The sequence below is a fragment of the Schistocerca piceifrons genome, chromosome 2, assembly GCF_021461385.2.
Source record: "Schistocerca piceifrons isolate TAMUIC-IGC-003096 chromosome 2, iqSchPice1.1, whole genome shotgun sequence".
Classification (NCBI taxonomy): domain Eukaryota; kingdom Metazoa; phylum Arthropoda; class Insecta; order Orthoptera; family Acrididae; genus Schistocerca; species Schistocerca piceifrons.
In genome coordinates, this window is record NC_060139.1 from 964,944,803 (window position 1) to 964,963,526 (window position 18,724).

Genomic DNA, 18,724 nt, shown 5'->3' on the forward strand with positions numbered 1-18,724 from the left:
AGTAAAACTTTGAAACACGTATCTATTTTGTACTAGCTGTAAATAAATGGTTGCCACTATTAGAGTATGAACCCTCGTATATCATGTGGCTGTTCACCCACTGTCATTTTGTAGGCGTCTATTGAAAGAATTAGGCATTATAGATAGTACCTACACTGACGGAAAAGAGATTTTTGTGATTGAGAAAATTAAAGTTGTTCATCGATTTAACATTTTTCCTTAAAATTAGGCATTCTAGATAGTACCTACACTGACGGAAAAGAGATTTTTGTGATTGAGAAAATTAAAGTTGTTCATCGATTTAACATTTTTCCTTAAAAATTTAGGAGAAATAGTATCTTGATGCTTCCTGCTTTTCCGGAACCTCGTTCAGAATGAAAGTCACCTGGCACTAAAAAATAATTGCTGTAGATTAATGGAATTTCGAGAATACATTTGTCTAGGTAAAATATCTAAGTGATTAACATTAAAAGGTTAACGTTAGCGCGAGATGCCATTGCAAATGTGACATGCTGATACATTAATAAACTGTGTAACCGTCAGAAATCTGAATCACAACATGCAAACGTGCATGCACTGTGTTGTGCAGGTGCTGCATGTCAGTATGTGGGATGTGGTTCCACGCTTGCTCCAATTGGTCCGTCAGTACAGGGACGGTTAACACTGTTTGCGGATGACGGTGAAGTTGTCATCCAATGATATCCCCTATGTGCTAGACTGGAGACAGATCTGGTGATCGAACAGGTCATGGTAATAAGTCGAAACTCAGAAGAGCATGTTGGGTTACAACAGCGGTATGGACCGAGGGTCATCCTTTGGGAAAACAAACCGTGAAATATGTTAATGGATGGCAGCACAACAGGTCGAATCACCAGATTGATATACGATTTTGCAGTCAGGGTGCGTGGTATGACCACGAGTGTGCTCCTGCTGTCATCCGGAATCGCTCCCCAGACCATAACTACAGGTGTAGGTCCGGTGTGTCTAGCACACAGACAGCTTGGCTGCAGGCCCTCAGCTGGCCTCCTACTAACCATCACACGGCCATCACTGGTACCAAGGCAGAACCAGATTTCGTCAGGAAATACCATGGACCTCCACCCACCCTCCACTGAGCTCTCGTTTGTCACCACTGATGTCGCAGATGGCTTTGGTTTGGGGTTAGTGGAATGCACGCTACAGGGCGTCTGGCTAGCAGCTGTTCTTGAAGTAACCGATTTTTAATAGTTAGTTGTGTCATGTGGTGCCAGATCAAAGTGGTTCGAATGGCTCTAAGCACTATGGGACTAAACATCAGAGGTCATCAGTCCCCTAGACTTAAAAATGGTTCAAATGGCTCTGAGCACTATGGGACTTTACATCTGAGGTCATCAGTCCCCTAGAACTTAGAACTACTTAAACCTAACTAACACAAGAACGTCACACACATCCATGCCCGAGGTAGGATTCGAACCTGCAACCGCAGCAGCAGCGCGGTTCCGCACTGAAGCGCCTAGAACCACTCGGCCACAGCAGCCGGCCCTTAAAGACATTTATATTCACCAGCCACACTCGAGAACGGGCAAATACATTAACTGACGTCTCCACAGTTGCTGCTCTTTCATACGCCTTCCCAAAAATTGCAGAATCTTGGAACTGGGTCGTTGCAGGTTCTGGATGTGCTCGTAGCCAGTTTTTCGTTTAGTCTGTGTGGTAAGTGCTTAAAGATTTGTAGGGAGAGGCATGTAAAGGCTGTCTATGCGTGGAGTGCCTGGGAAGAGAAAGCAATATCACTCCAGTCTTCCGGTCTACATGCAATGCTTCCGGATTTTTTGTTTCTGTTGTATGATCAACAAGGAAAAGAAGAACCTCATGCTCCTTCGAAAGTTTTACATTAGCAATAAAATGTCCCAAATAGTGTATGTAGTTTTACGGTGCTTCCATGAATGGACCAGGGGTCCATCATGCGAGCTAGTAGTGGTTCAATGGCGGCAACAATGTAACGTCTGCAGTGTACACCATTAGACAGTAAGTTGCGGCAAATAATACAAATCTAAACTTGTTCATGAAAAGTAGATAAGATTCACTTACCAATGGTATCTGCCAAGTAGACTTGGAGTAATCGATGTCATCACCACACACGATTCAATTTGAACCCGACACTACATCAGATACACAGTTTTCTTCATGTAGTAACATCAGGACTTCACTGTAGCCTACAACTTTCAAAATAAGACGGTGGCATCTTTCACGACAGGGAAGAGAAGTCTGTGAGAAGAAATCAGCCAATCACACGCTGACCAGACCTCCCTCCAGGACGACAACGCATCAGCGGAGGATCCTATGTGAAGAGGACATTAGCACCGCGACCGACTGGTGACGGCCCAGTTCAATAGCAGCTTCAAGATTAGCCACTTGGGATAGCAGTGTCAACGACAGCGACTTCGATTGCAGTTCAGGAAGACTTCTGTCAGTTAGAGATCAGCAATCACTGTGAAGACTGATTATTTCGTAGGGCACCCTTTGCTTGCGACACATCTGTGTAATTGCCAAAGTTAAGTACTGTATGTGATTGATTGTAATAAAACTCATTAATACGATGTCATTTGATTGTTTGTCTAGCGAACCGAGTCTGCTGGCTTCCTAGACACAACAGAAGTAACGTATTTTATCCATAGATTCCGATTCTGTTATAAAAATGGGATACTTCTTTTCGAGATTTCGAAGTTGCACCCCGCCTCCCCCCCCCCCCCCCCCCCCTTCTGAGAGTGGTTAAGGGTATGGGTCCATGGCATTTATAAAAATATTGAAACGCCTTTTTCCGTTTTTTTTAATCTCGTGCACCATTTTTCATACAGTCGTCGTCTCAAAATAAAAAAGTACTCAGCCTTTATATTACTGACCTAGAGGACAATGGTGGAAGTTTCCCTCTCAGTCCACCCTCGTCCCTTTCCTGTTGACACCACTCCCCTACCCACGCATCAGACTCCTCCTCAACCTCTGCCTTTCCTCACTATCCACCCCGACAACAGCCTTCATCTTCACTGTTTCCTACCTAACAGACCTTTTCTACCCACACACTTCAACCATATGGAAAGTTTTGTCATCTTACGAAATCATTCTCTCCCACTGCAGGTGCTTCAGAAAGTGAAAGTGTAGAGCTTTTCTTAGACGAATTTCGCCATTGTGTGATCCATTTTTGAAATATTTTGGTTTTTTAGCTCTCTGTAATTTGATTTTTAATTTAAAGAGAATGTCCTAATTTTTTATGTAGATACCATGGAAACTCCTCCTACTCACTTTTTATCATCATATGTAACGTTTTGAAATATAATCCTATTACCCTTAGACCAATTAAGTAAAATAATACTTCTAACCGAAATTGACATTTTGTGAACAGTCTGAATATTTAATCTCCTTCAAATCAAAATTATAAAGACTAAGGGGGAAGACATTCTCTAATTATTGCGCACTTTAGAGATTTTGTGATTGAGAAAATTAAAGTTGTTCATCGATTTAACATTTTTCCTTAAAAATTTTGGAGAAATAGTACCTTGATGCTTCCTGCTTTTCCAGAAGCTCGTTCAGAATCAAAAAGTCACCTGGCTCTGTAAGATTCATAGAACCTTTATTTTCACCTTCATACACCGTCCGGAGACCTTTGTGTGCTGATGCGGCAATACCAATGGGAAGTGAATGATAGTCGTTGTACTGTTGTCAAAAAGAACTCATAACTCGAGCTAAGACATAAGAATGCAGTTGTTAAGATGTCTTCTCTCACCATGAGTGTTGCCAGTTTGGCCCATTTTCGGGTAATTCAGGCGGATTTGCATTCATTAAAGCTCGAAATATTCTTCTCAGTCAACAGCCGAAGATGTGGGAGATTGCTGCATGTTAATAAATTGAACACATTTAAACAATTAAATTAAATTAATTCACATAGTAATTGAAATATTAATGGTCATACAAGAAATTCCATTGAGTTAATGGTTCAAATGGCTCTAAGCACTATAGGAGTTAACATCTGAGGTCATCAGTCCCCTAGACTTAGAAATACCTAAACCTAACTGATCTAAGGACGTCACACACATCCATGCCCAAGGCAGGATTCGAACCTGGGACCGTAGCAGCAGCGCGGTTCCGAACTGAAGCACCTAGAACCGCTCGGTCACGCGGAGCGCTTAATACATTGTTTAACAGTCATTATTATGATAATTATAGTATACTGAGTGACGTCTGACACATTAACAGACTGCAGCGGGACCACTTTGGATTGCCTAAATAAACAATCGCACGTGCTACAATACAATCTGCAGTGTTGTACAGCTAAGTGTGCAAATGATACGTCGATGTTTTGAAAATATCGAGGTTTCGTCGACAAATATCGAAATTAGAATTCGATCGCGAGGCTATGAGGCATACACTATCTTGAAACTTAAAATCGGTCCATCGCATGATTCCGACAAACGATTCATTCTTGAGAAGGGGTCGAGACTCTCTCGTACTCACACAATTCGAATGAGTGTATGAACGAGGTATTTATTCGTAAATACGCATGCGCGCGTGTCTGTCCCTCCCTCTCTCTCTCTCTCTCTCTCTCTCTCTCTCTGTGTGTGTGTGTGTGTGTGTGTGTGCGTGTGTGTGTAGTTATTTTTTCGCTTGCTATTGGCTATTCCAGTATTATTATTGTATATATTTTTTCACACGTCTCCCATTCTCTTTTCTATGTCAATGTCGAACACGATGCATACATTATATTGCAATATTTTATCAAAAAGAAGAAGAAAGGATTCTCTCTAATATTCTATTACTAAAAAGAGATTATTAAGGGAGACGTAGTTTGTAGTCATTCGAAATGTATTTAGCCACTTAGAAAACAAAAAACATGAATCTCTAGTCGGAGTTATGTATCTATGTAACTTCTAGTCAGTAACCTTTTCAGACCCTCTGGCTATAACTGTTTACATTAACTTTTACTGGGTCTTAGGGTTTTTTTTCCAAATGGAAACCTGAGGTGCATGTTTCTGAATATTCAACCTTTCCATCATGCGCAAGTGCTGCCAACTGTTCGACATCACTATGAAAATATCAGCAAATCTGAGTAGTTGTGCGCGGCAGCTCATGACCACCAGCATGCATGGATGTGATTGGTTCGCTATATCCATTGTATAGATGAATATTGTTATTGTGCATGGTAATTATTGAATGATCATTTTACTATATCTTACAATAGAGAATATTTCTACATTGGTTACTTAATCCATAAAATGATGCCCAGTGTACAAATCTTGCATCTAAAATCATCGAACAATCACCTAAGAGCATTTCCACACGAGGGAAAATTTTCCTACCTCCAGAAAAATTCGGTCTGAAAGAGTTACGAATAAAAATTTGTCACCGTAATCTATAGACGATGCTTAGTAGCTCTCTCTTTGCTTAAAATAAATATTGTGTATATCTAGTGAAAAAAACAGAAAGAAATTGTCAAATATATAAATCTCTTTTGATATTTTCATTTCCGAAAAACCTGTCACATGTTTTGGGTAGTACCACAGCATGCAAGAATGCATAGCCGTTTTGTAGCTTACAGTCAGCTAGTAATGGATTCACACTAATTTTCTTTCCTTGTCCATGTATACATGCTACTGACAAAGTTGCAACGGCACTGCGTCTTTACTTGAGAATAAAAAGTACAAATCATAGAATAAAATGATAGAACAAAATTTTCGCTGTGCAGAGGAGTGTGCGCTATGCAAAACATTCTGGCAGACAGAAACTGTATGGCGGACCGAGACTCGAACTCGGGATCTTCGCCTTGCGCCGAAAAGTTTTCTGCAACTGAGCTAAGCATGAAGTACTAGCCTCTGTCACACCTCTGCTTCCGTCAGTACCTTGATTCTAGAAAAACAGTGAGGGCGGGTCGCGAGTCGTGCTTACGTAGCTCTATCGGTAGAGCACTAACCCGCGAGAGGCAAAGGTCCCTAGTTTGAGTCTCAGTTCAGCACACAATTTTAATCTGTCAGGAAATTTCGTATCAGTGCACACTTTGCTGCAGAGCGAAAATTTCATTCTGGAAACATTCCCCAGACTGAGGCTAAACCATGTCTCCGCAATATTTTTTATTCAGGAGTGCTGGTCTTGCAAGTTTCGCAGGAGAACTGCGAAATTTGGAAGGCAGGAGACTAGGTACTGGCAAACAATCTAAACAAGAACCCTAAAAAGTTTTGGTCATATGTAAAATCGGTAAGCGGATCTAAATCCCCTATTCAGTCACTCGTTGACCACGATGGCACCGAAACAGAGGACGACCGAAGAAAGGCAGAAATACTGAATTCAGTGTTCCAAAACTGTTTCACTGCGGAAAATCGTAACACGGTCCCTGACTTCAGCCGTCGCACGGACGCCAAAATGGAAAATATTGAAATAAACGATATCGGAATTGAAAAACAACTGCTATCACTTAGTAGCGGAAAAGCATCCGGACCAGACGAGATACCCTTAAGATTCTACAGTGATTATGCTAAAGAACTTGCCCCCTTTCTATCAGCAATTTATCGTAGATCGCTGGAAGAACGTAAAGTACCTAGCGACTGGAAGAAAGCGCAGATCGTTCCCATTTTCAAGAAGGGTCATAAATCAGATGCGAATAATTATAGGCCTATTTCGCTTACGTCAATCTGTTGTAGAATAATGGAACATGTTTTGTTTTCTCGTATTATGACGTTCTTAGATAATACAAATCTCCTTCATCATAACCAACATGGATTCCGCAAACAGAGATCATGTGAAACTCAGCTCGCCCTATTTGCCCAAGAAATTCACAGTGCCGTAGACACTGGCGAGCAGATTGATGCCGTATTCCTGGACTTCAGGAAGGCATTTGATACGGTTCCGCACTTACGTTTAGTGAAAAAAATACGAGCTTACGGAATATCGGACCAGGTTTGTGAGTGGATTCAGGATTTCCTAGAAGAAAGAACACAACATGTCATTCTTAACGGTTCAAAATCTGCAGATGTAGAGGTAATTTCGGGAGTACCGCAGGGAAGCGTGATAGGACCTTTATTGTTTACAATATACATAAATGACTTAGTTGACAACATCGGTAGCTCCGTGAGGCTATTTGCAGATGACACGGTTGTCTACAAGAAAGTAGCAACATCAGAAGACTCGTACGTACTCCAGGAGGACCTGCAGAGGATTAATGCATGGTGCGACAGCTGGCAGCTTTCCCTAAACGTAGATAAATGTAATATAATGCGCATACATAGGGGCAGAAATCCATTCCAGTACGATTATGCCATAGGTGGTAAATCATTGGAAGCGGTAACGACCGTAAAATACTTAGGAGTTACTATCCGGAGCGATCTGAAGTGGAATGATCACATAAAACAAATAGTGGGAAAAGCAGGCGCCAGGTTGAGATTCATAGGAAGAATTCTAAGAAAATGTGACTCACCGACGAAAGAAGTAACTTACAAAACGCTTGTTCGTCCGATTCTTGAGTATTGCTCATCAGTATGGGACCCTTACCAGGTTGGATTAATAGAAGAGATAGACATGATCCAGCGAAAAGCAGCGCGATTCGTCATGGGGACATTTAGTCAGCGCGAGAGCGTTACGGAGATGCTGAACAAGCTCCAGTGGCGGACACTTCAAGAAAGGCGTTACGCAATACGGAGAGGTTTATTATCGAAATTACGAGAGAGCACATTCCGGGAAGAGATGGGCAACATATTACTACCGCCCACATATATCTCGCGTAATGATCACAACGAAAAGATCCGAGAAATTAGAGCAAATACGGAGACTTACAAGCAGTCGTTCTTCCCACGCACAATTCGTGAATGGAACAGGGAAGGGGGGATCAGATAGTGGTACAATAAGTACCCTCCGCCACACACCGTAAGGTGGCTCGCGCAGTATAGATGTAGATGTAGATGTAAAGCTGTGAGGGCAGGTCCTGAGTCGTGCTTGGGTAGATCAGTCGGTAGAATTGTTACCCTTGAAAGGGAACGGCCCCAGTTCGACTTTTGGTCTGCCGCACGGTTTAAAATTGCAAGAAGTTTCAACATTTTTACAGGTCACCTGTTTTCTCTTTTAATTTCGGATAATGTTGTGGAGAAGATGAACATATGTAACAATGCACGCATTTCTTTGTCTGTGTCACGTAGTGGTGGCGCACGTCACTTGCTCCATACAGCTTCACAACACATATAAGCGTTGTTTGTGAATACAGGGTGATTTTTTTTACCGTGTACACGCTCTAGGGATTGTTCGATATGAATATACGAAACAAAAAAGGTCTAATGAAGTTCTGTCTGGAATTGCATGGTTTCCGTCCTCGAGAACATTATTCAATCATAAATTGTCATAGAGACTGCAGTCTAATACGTGCTGCACCATGAGCCACAGGCACAGTACGCATTGTTTCCTCCTAGAGGTTGTACTGTTCCTCTTACGTCATGCCCTAGCACCCTCTGCTGCCATAGTGGATGTGATACAGCGCTGCACACACTGATTCCATATTCGAATCGAGAGCTGGCCAACTTGGTGTCTACTTACGGAAAGGCAAATGGCAACGGGCGGCGGGCAGCGAGGTTGTATCAGGAGACCTATCCCCGCCGACAACAATTACATCATTCAATGTTTGCAATAGTGTTTTGCCATTTGTATGGGACAGGATCGTTTCAGGAAGCAGGAAATCTTAAAGGACGTAATGTTCGGACACCAGACTTGGAGGAAATTGTGATTAACGCTGTGGAAGGCAACCGCCGTTTCAGTACCAGGCAGTTGGTCAGCCAGTACAGTGTGATCCAAAGACTGTGTGGAATATTTTACATGAGAATTGTTACTACCCTTACCACTTACAATGTGTGCAGGGCTTACTAGCGACAGACTTTCCATTGCCGAGTGGAGGGTCTGAATCAGAGGCTGAGACGGTTCTGCGACTGTGTGGGCTGCAGATTCCTCGACTTGCGCCATAGGGTGGTGGGGTTTCGGGTTCCGCTGGTTAGGTCAGGAGTCCACTACACGCAGCAAGCGGCTACACGGGCAGCAGGGGTTGTGTGGCGTGGGCTGGGCGGTTTTTTAGGTTAGATGGCCTTGGGCAAGTACAGAAAGGGCAACAGCCTCAACGGGTGCGGGGCAAAGTCAGGACATGCGGGGACCAAGCAGCAATCGGTATTGTAATTGTCAACTGTCGAAGCTGCGTTGGTAAAGTACCGGAACTTCAAGCGCTGATAGAAAGCACCGAAGCTGAAATCGTTATAGGTACAGAAAGCTGGCTTAAGCCAGAGATAAATTCTGCCGAAATTTTTACAAAGGTACAGACGGTGTTTAGAAAGGATAGATTGCATGCAACCGGTGGTGGAGTGTTCGTCGCTGTTAGTAGTAGTTTATCCTGTAGTGAAGTAGAAGTGGATAGTTCCTGTGAATTATTATGGGTGGAGGTTACACTAAACAACCGAACTAGGTTAATAATTGGCTCCTTTTACCGACCTCCCGACTCAGCAGCATTAGTGGCAGAACAACTGAGAGAAAATTTGGAATACATTTCACATAAATTTTCTCAGCATGTTATAGTCTTAGGTGGAGATTTCAATTTACCAGATATAGACTGGGACACTCAGATGTTTAGGACGGGTGGTAGGGACAGAGCATCGAGTGACATTATACTGAGTGCACTATCCGAAAATTACCTCGAGCAATTAAACAGAGAACCGACTCGTGGAGATAACATCTTGGACCTACTGATAACAAACGGACCCGAACTTTTCGACTCTGTATGTACAGAACAGGGAATCAGTGATCATAAGGCCGTTGCAGCATCCCTGAATATGGAAGTTAACAGGAATATAAAAAAAGGGAGGAAGGTTTATCTGTTTAGCAAGAGTAATAGCAGGCAGATTTCAAACTACCTAACAGATCAAAACGAAAATTTCTGTTCCGACACTGACAATGTTGAGTGTTTATGGAAAAAGTTCAAGGCAATCGTAAAATGCGTTTTAGACAGGTACGTGCCGAGTAAAACTGTGAGGGACGGGAAAAACCCACCGTGGTACAACAACAAAGTTAGGAAACTACTGCGAAAGCAAAGAGAGCTTCACGCCAAGTTTAAACGCAGCCAAAACCTCTCAGACAAACAGAAGCTAAACGATGTCAAAGTTAGCGTAAGGAGGGCTATGCGTGAAGCGTTCAGTGAATTCGAAAGTAAAATTCTATGTACCGACTTGACAGAAAATCCTAGGAAGTTCTGGTCTTACGTTAAATCAGTAAGTGGCTCGAAACAGCATATCCAGACACTACGGGATGATGATGGCATTGAAACAGAGGATGACACGCGTAAAGCTGAAATACTAAACACCTTTTTCCAAAGCTGTTTCACAGAGGAAGACCGCACTGCAGTTCCTTCTCTAAATCCTCGCACAAACGAAAAAATGGCTGACATCGAAATAAGTGTCCAAGGAATAGAAAAGCAACTGGAATCACTCAATAGAGGAAAGTCCACTGGACCTGACGGGATACCAATTCGATTCTACACAGAGTACGCGAAAGAACTTGCCCCCCTTCTAACAGCCGTGTACCGCAAGTCTCTAGAGGAACGGAGGGTTCCAAATGATTGGAAAAGAGCACAGATAGTCCCAGTCTTCAAGAAGGGTCGTCGAGCAGATGCGCAAAACTATAGACCTATATCTCTTACGTCGATCTCTTGTAGAATTTTAGAACATGTTTTTTGCTCGCGTATCATGCCATTTCTGGAAACCCAGAATCTACTATGTAGGAATCAACATGGATTCCGGAAACAGCGATCGTGTGAGACCCAACTCGCCTTATTTGTTCATGAGACCCAGAAAATATTAGATACAGGCTCCCAGGTAGATGCTATTTTTCTTGACTTCCGGAAGGCATTCGATGCAGTTCCGCACTGTCGCCTGATAAACAAAGTAAGAGCCTACGGAATATCAGACCAGCTGTGTGGCTGGATTGAAGAGTTTTTAGCAAACAGAACACAGCATGTTGTTATCAATGGAGAGACGTCTACAGACGTTAAAGTAACCTCTGGCGTGCCACAGGGGAGTGTTATGGGACCATTGCTTTTCACAATATATATAAATGACTTAGTAGATAGTGTCGGAAGTTCCATGCGGCTTTTCGCGGATGATGCTGTAGTATACAGAGAAGTTGCTGCATTAGAAAATTGTAGCGAAATACAGTAAGATCTGCAGCGGATAGGCACTTGGTGCAGGGAGTGGCAACTGACCCTTAACATAGACAAATGTAATGTATTGCGAATACATAGAAAGAAGGATCCTTTATTGTATGATTATATGATAGCGGAACAAACACTGGTAGCAGTTACTTCTGTAAAATATCTGGGAGTATGCGTACGGAACGATTTGAAGTGGAATGATCATACAAAATTAATTGTTGGTAAGGCGGGTACCAGGTTGAGATTCATTGGGAGAGTGCTTAGAAAATGTAGTCCATCAACAAAGGAGGTGGCTTGCAAAACACTCGTTCGACCTATACTTGAGTATTGCTCATCAGTGTGGGATCCGTACCAGGTCGGGTTGACGGAGGAGATAGAGAAGATCCAAAGAAGAGCGGCGCGTTTCGTCACCGGGTTATTTGGTAACCGTGATAGCGTTACGGAGATGTTTAATAAACTCAAGTGGCAGACTCTGCAAGAGAGGCGCTCTGCATCGCGGTGTAGCTTGCTCGCCAGGTTTCGAGAGGGTGCGTTTCTGGATGAGGTATCGAATATATTGCTTCCCCCTACTTATACCTCCCGAGGAGATCACGAATGTAAAATTAGAGAGATTAGAGCGCGCACGGAGGCTTTCAGACAGTCGTTCTTTCCGCGAACCATACGCGACTGGAACAGGAAAGGGAGGTGATGACAGTGGCACGTAAAGTGCCCTCCGCCACACACCGTTGGGTGGCTTGCGGAGTATCAATGTAGATGTAGATGTAGATGTAGATCTGGAGCAGTTTTGTCACTGGCTTCTTCACCAGGGTACTTCGATCCCGGAATTTGTGTCGTTCATCCCTTTCACATATGAGGTCACCTTTACGCGGTGTGGTATCTTGAACTTTCATAACAGTCACCTGTGGGATAGTATGCGGAGCCCCCATGGTATGATGACAGCGAATGACCGGCATCGGTGCAACCGGAATGTGTGGGCCCGGATAATTGGCGACCGTATTTGGGACCAGTCTTCCTTTCACGTCGCCTGAAACGCCTTAACTATCGGCGTTTCTTTCGGGTGGCTTTGCCTCTCCTGCTGGAAGAAATGCCATTGATGATTCAAAGGGCTGTGTGGTTGCTACATGATGGTGCTCCAGCCCACTTCACCTTTAACGTCTGGATGCATCTCAATCGTGTCTTCCCTGGTCGATGGATTGGACGAGGGGGTCCAGTTGCATGGCCTGCTCGTTCATCGGATGTCAATCCGTGCCGTTTCTGGTTATGGGGCCATCTCAAACGTATCGTGTATGCCGAGGCTATTCCAGAAGTTGAGGCACTGGAGCAGCGTATTGATGCTGCCTTTGACACTTTTCGGATGCAACCTGGCCGATGTGAACGTGTGAGACAGAAAATGCTGCGGCAAGTACAAGCATGCATTGAGGCACATGGAAACCATTTTCAACACATACTGTAACTGTGACTACATGGTACAGCGGGTGTTAGACAGCAGTCTCTGTGACAAAGTATGACTGAATAAATGGTCTCTAGCATGGAAACCATGCTTTTCCTGACGTAAGTTCATTAGACCTTTTTTGTTCCATATTTTCTCATCGGTCAGTCCCTAGAGTTTGTACACAGTGGAAAAAATCACCCTGTATATCCGAAAACGTGTCCTCATTAGTCAGCTTTGAAAGAGCATATCAGACATTGCCAAAAAATCCATACACATACCCCCACCAACCAACACGGTCATTCACATCTCACAGAGTTGCTGAACTGGCGCACACCGACTTTCTGTACGTTGCGTCCTGTAAACGGGTGTGCTCTAAACTATCCTCATCACTAATAATTTTCATAGTTTTCCGATAGTCTCCGATACACACTGAGTGACATCCCAGTAACACAGGGGGTGCACTTTGATCGTTGAAGAGAGAAGCTATCGTTGAGAAATTCTCACGTAACTGCCACAACTCGCAGGTGAAAGCATAACATTCTTTCCAGTAAAATGCGGATTTTCAAGCACTAAGAGCAATGAACTCATGACCCGAGGACATGCACACACGCGTACGTTTGCTACCACTCACGTTTAGATTGTACGTAAAGGTCTACATCTACATCTACATTTATACTCCGCAAGCCACCCAACGGCGTGTGGCGGAGGGCACTTTACGTGCCACTGTCATTACCTCCCTTTTCTGTTCCCGTCGCGTACGGTTCGCGGGAAGAACGACTGTCTGAAAGCCTCCGTGCGCGCTCTAATCTCTCTAATTTTATATTCATGATCTCCTCGGGAGGTATAAGTAGGGGGAAGCAATATTTTCGATACCTCATCCAGAAACGCACCCTCTCGAAACCTGGCGAGCAAACTACACTGCGATGCAGAGCGCCTCTCTTGCAGAGTCTGCCACTTTGAATTTCCTGAACATCTCCGTAACGCTATCACGGTTACCAAATAACCCTGTGACGAAACGCGCCGCTCTTCTTTGGATCTTCTCTATCTCCTCCGTCAACCCGATCTGGTACGGATCCCACACTGATGAGCAATACTCAAGTATAGGTCGAACGAGTGTTTTGTAAGCCACCTCCTTTGTTGATGGACTACATTCTCTAAAGACTCTCCCAATGAATCTCAACCTGGTACCCGCCTTACCAACAATTAATTTTATATGATCATTCCACTTCAAATCGTTCCGCACGCATAGTCCCAGATATTTTACAGAAGTAACTGCTACCAGTGTTTGTTCCGCTATCATATAATCATACAATAAAGGATCCTTCTTTCTATGTATTCGCAATACATTACATTTGTCTATGTTAAGGGTCAGTTGCCACTCCCTGCACCAAGTGCCTATCCGCTGCAGATCTTCCTGCATTTCGCTACAATTTTCTAATGCTGCAACTTCTCTGTATACTACAGCATCATCCGCGAAAAGCCACATGGAACTTCCGACACTACCTACTAGGTAATTTATATATATTGTGAAAAGCAATGGTCCCATAACACTCCCCTGTCGCACGCCAGAGGTTACTTTAACGTCTGTAGACGTCTCTCCATTGATAACAACGTGCTGTGTTCTGTTTGCTAAAAACTCTTCAATCCAGCAACACAGCTGGTCTGATATTCCGTAGGCTCTTACTTTGTTTATCAGGCGACAGTGCGGAACTGTATCGAACGCCTTCCGGAAGTCAAGGAAAATAGCATCTGCCTGGGAGCCTGTAACTAATATTTTCTGGGTCTCATGAACAAATAAAGCGAGTTGGGTCTCACACGATCGCTGTTTCTGGAATCCATGTTGATTCCTACAGAGTAGATTCTGGGTTTCCAAAAACGACTTGATACTCGAGCAAAAAACATCTAAAATTCTACAACAGATCGACGTCAGAGATATAGGTCTATAGTTTTGCGCATCTGCTCGACGACCCTTCTTGAAGACTGGGACTACCTGTGCTCTTTTCCAATCATTTGGAACCTTCGTTCCTCTAGAGACTTGCGGTACACGGCTGTTAGAAGGGGGGCAAGTTCTTTCGCGTGCTCTGTGTAGAATCGAATTGGTATCCCGTCAGGTCCAGTGGATTTTCCTCTGTTGAGTGATTCCAGTTGCTTTTCTATTCCTTGGACACTTATTTCGATGTCAGCCATTTTTTCGTTTGTGCGAGGATTTAGAGAAGGAACTGCAGTGCGGTCTTCCTCTGTGAAACAGCTTTGGGAAAAGGTGTTAAGTATTTCAGCTTTACGCGTGTCATCCTCTGTTTCAATGCCATCATCATTCCGGAGTGTCTGGATATGCTGTTTCTAGCCACTTACTGATTTTAACGTAAGACCAGAACTTCCTAGGATTTTCTGTCAAGTCGGTACATAGAATTTTGCTTTCGAATTCACTGAACGCTTCACGCATAGCCCTCCTTACGCTAACTTTGACATCGTTTAGCTTCTGTTTGTCTGAGAGGTTTTGGCTGCGTTTAAACTTGGCGTGAAGCTCTCTTTGCTTTCGCAGTAGTTTCCTATCTTTGTTGTTGAACCACGGTGGGTTTTTCCCGTCCCTCACAGTTTTACTCTGCACGTACCTGTCTAAAACGCATTTTACAATTGCCTTAAACTTTTTCCATAAGCACTTAACATTGTCAGTGTCGGAACAGAAATTTTCGTTTTGATCTGTTAGGAAGTCTGAAGTCTGCCTTCTATTACTCTTGCTAAACAGATAAACCTTCCTCCATATTTTTATATTCCTATTAACTTCCATATTCAGGGGTGCTGCAACGGCCTTATGTTCACTGATTCCCTGTTCTGCACTTACAGAGTCGAAAAGTTCGGGTCTGTTTGTTATCAGTAGGTCCAAGATGTTATCTCCATGAGTCGGATCTCTGTTTAATTGCTCGAGGTAATTTTCGGATAGTGCACTCAGTATAATGTCACTCGATGTTCTGTCCCTACCACCCGTCCTAAACATCTGAGTGTCCCAGTCTATATCTGGTTAATTGAAATCTCCACCTAAGACTATAATATGCTGAGAAAATTGATGTGAATTGTATTCCAAATTTTCTCTCAGTTGTTCTGCCACTAACGCTGCTGAGTCGGGAGGTCGGTAAAAGGAGCCAATTATTAACCTAGCTCGGTTGTTGAGTGTAACCTCCACCCATAATATTTCACAGGAACTATCCACTTCTACTTCACTACAGGATAAACTACTACTAACAGCGACAAACACGCCACCACCGGTTGCATGCAATCTATCCTTTCTAAACACCGTCTGTGCCTTTGTAAAAATTTCGGCTGAATTTATCTCTGGCTTCAGCCAGCTTTCTGTACCTATAACGATTTCAGCTTCGGTGCTTTCTATCAGCGCTTGAAGTTCCGGTACTTTACCAATGCAGCTTCGGCAGTTTACAATTACAATACCGATTGCTGCTTGGTCCCCGCATGTCCTGACTTTGCCCCGCACCCTTTGAGGCTGTTGCCCTTTCTGTACTTGCCCGAGGCCATGTAACCTAAAAAACCGCCCAGTCCACGCCACACAACCCCTGCTACCCGCGTAGCCGCTTGATGCGTGTAGTGGACTCCTATCCAGCGGAACCCGAAACCGCACCACCCTATGGCGCAAGTCGAGGAACTGAAACACTTCAATGAGTGCAACCGCACAGGTGGTGGTGCAGACGTAGGTGACAGTGGCAACTCACGATAATAGAAAGAGTTCATTTACATCGTCATGTGATATGTCACTGGTGGACCATTCCTGACGCTGCTGCGTCGGAGGTTCAAAGTTGGGCGAAAAAGGCAGTGAGAATCTGAAGTCAATCAAATCAGGTATGAGCAGCAAAAAATCGTATGGCTTCCATAAATCAGGCTGGTCAACTGCGTTATCCTAAAGAGTACACTGTGCTGTAGGAGAAATAAAAAAAATATTACGAGAAATAGCAAATGACAATAACAATAATGAGAAAGGAGATGGAGGAATTAATACTTACATTCGAATGAAGTAGTTTTACTATTTTTATTTCACATTACGAATGACAGTCACAGGGATGCTAAAGGGCAGTGGGGGCGGTGGTGGTGGTGGCTGGGGAACAACTAATAGAAGCACAGCAAGCACGGTGTGAGGCGTCATTATTTTGGATCATAAATTATCGTCATTAAAAAATGGCAGTTATCACATTAAACTAAAAGCACTGAACACCTAGGCAAACATGAACCAACGCCGTGATGTTGTCTATAGCTTCTGGTAATTATCATAATCGTTATTAACCATTAATTGCCATATTCATCGCACTAATTGCCCATCAATTATGTCCTAAATAAACATAACCTGCGTCGAAGTGAACAGTTTCTTTACATAAGGGCCATTAAGGCTAGCGCAAGTAGCTAGTTTGTTTGCTCATGGAGAGAGGTGTCCCGTTTGATCTGGAATCTGCCTGTACACTTTGGTAATGTTCGGAATATTCCGTTACAAGTAACTACAAGTAAGTATTCGGTACTTTTGTCCCGATACCAAGTACTTTTAGAATTGAATCATCCATTTGAGTTTTAGTTGGTATCGAAAGATGTGTTTGTTTCGAATTGATTTCTTGCGCGCATCCTGGTAGCGAGCGGCTGTTTACTAGTGTCTGCTGTAGAGATGGAAACACTCAACCAACTTACAGCTTTAACAAACCCTTTTGGAAATGTTCTAAGAGAAGCGACAGGAAAAATAGTGGCTCTGAACACTATGGGACTTAACATCTGAGGTCACCAGTCCCCTAGAACTTAGAACTACTTAAACCTAACTAACCTAGGGACATCACACACATCCATGCCCCAGGCAGGATTCGAACCTGCGACCGTAGCAGTCGCGCGGTTCCGGACTGAAGCGCCTAGAACCGCTCGGCCACCGCGGCCAGCAGAAGCGACAGGACACAAGTATGTTACTATATCCTAACTTATACGAATGATTAATTGTTTGTCAACAGAACTTAACATATCACACCAGTCTCACCATCTGTCAAAGAATACAAGGACGTTTTTTTGAGAGAGCTGAACAAAGAGAGGGTTAATTGGATTAAATGGCCTACAGCCACTAATACTGTATTGGATCCAAAGGTTAAAAATGTGCGTTTTCGGGATACACAACATGCGAGCGAGCCATACAAAAGTATGCTTTAGGAACAACAAATTAGTCCAAGTGAATCGGAGGAAGACGCTGCTTCGTTTATTTAACACATTAGCTGTGAATGGAGAAATTCAATTGGAAAAGTTTTAAAAATATTTCATACATAAGTTATTAATATTTTATTCCTTATGCAACTGATAGTCATTGTACAACGTATTAAGCACACAAATCAATGGAAAAAATACAAACTTTGATTTAATGACGTCCAAACTGTATCTTTTCCTAGCTGTGGCGAACATATTATGTGGCATACCATTGTTTCCCTGCAACAAACACAGGACATCTGGAAATTCTCACATTTCGTCTGCAGATGCATCTACATACTCATCCTCATTCGTAGATGTCTTATTACTTTTTATTGCTTTGTAGAATTTGTGATAAATAGGTGGTATCCAGTTCAGTGCAGATGTGGTGTCTTGATTCTTCTTCGAGTCAACTGGAACTGACCTGGAATACTTCTTTTCAAGACTGGTTCCTTCTAAGGTTGTAGGGCGACCTCGTTTGTGTAAACTGACTTTCTGCCAGTCTATACCATGAAATGTATTTGATACAAACAAGACTCCTGGGTCATCTGCATTGAGGAGGAGCTGTACAGTGTCGCAATAGCATCTTGTGCCCTTCTACGAAGATATTCTTTTGGCTAAATGCAGGTCTCCTGTCACTGATGCATACAAAATCTTCTGATGACGTAACATGGACACAAAATGGTCGTTTTTGGCTACACTTCTTCAAGATGTGCAACCAGTCTTGAGGGGCTTACACAAACTGTAAATGTCGGCGAACATACTGCTCCACGACAGCAAACTCTCGATCGCTTGGCAACATGGAATGTCCAGAAAGTGGGAATTGGTGCTCAATGGTGGAAAATCTTCCTTTTGCTGTGAGCAGCATCCAAACAAACACAATGTTACAG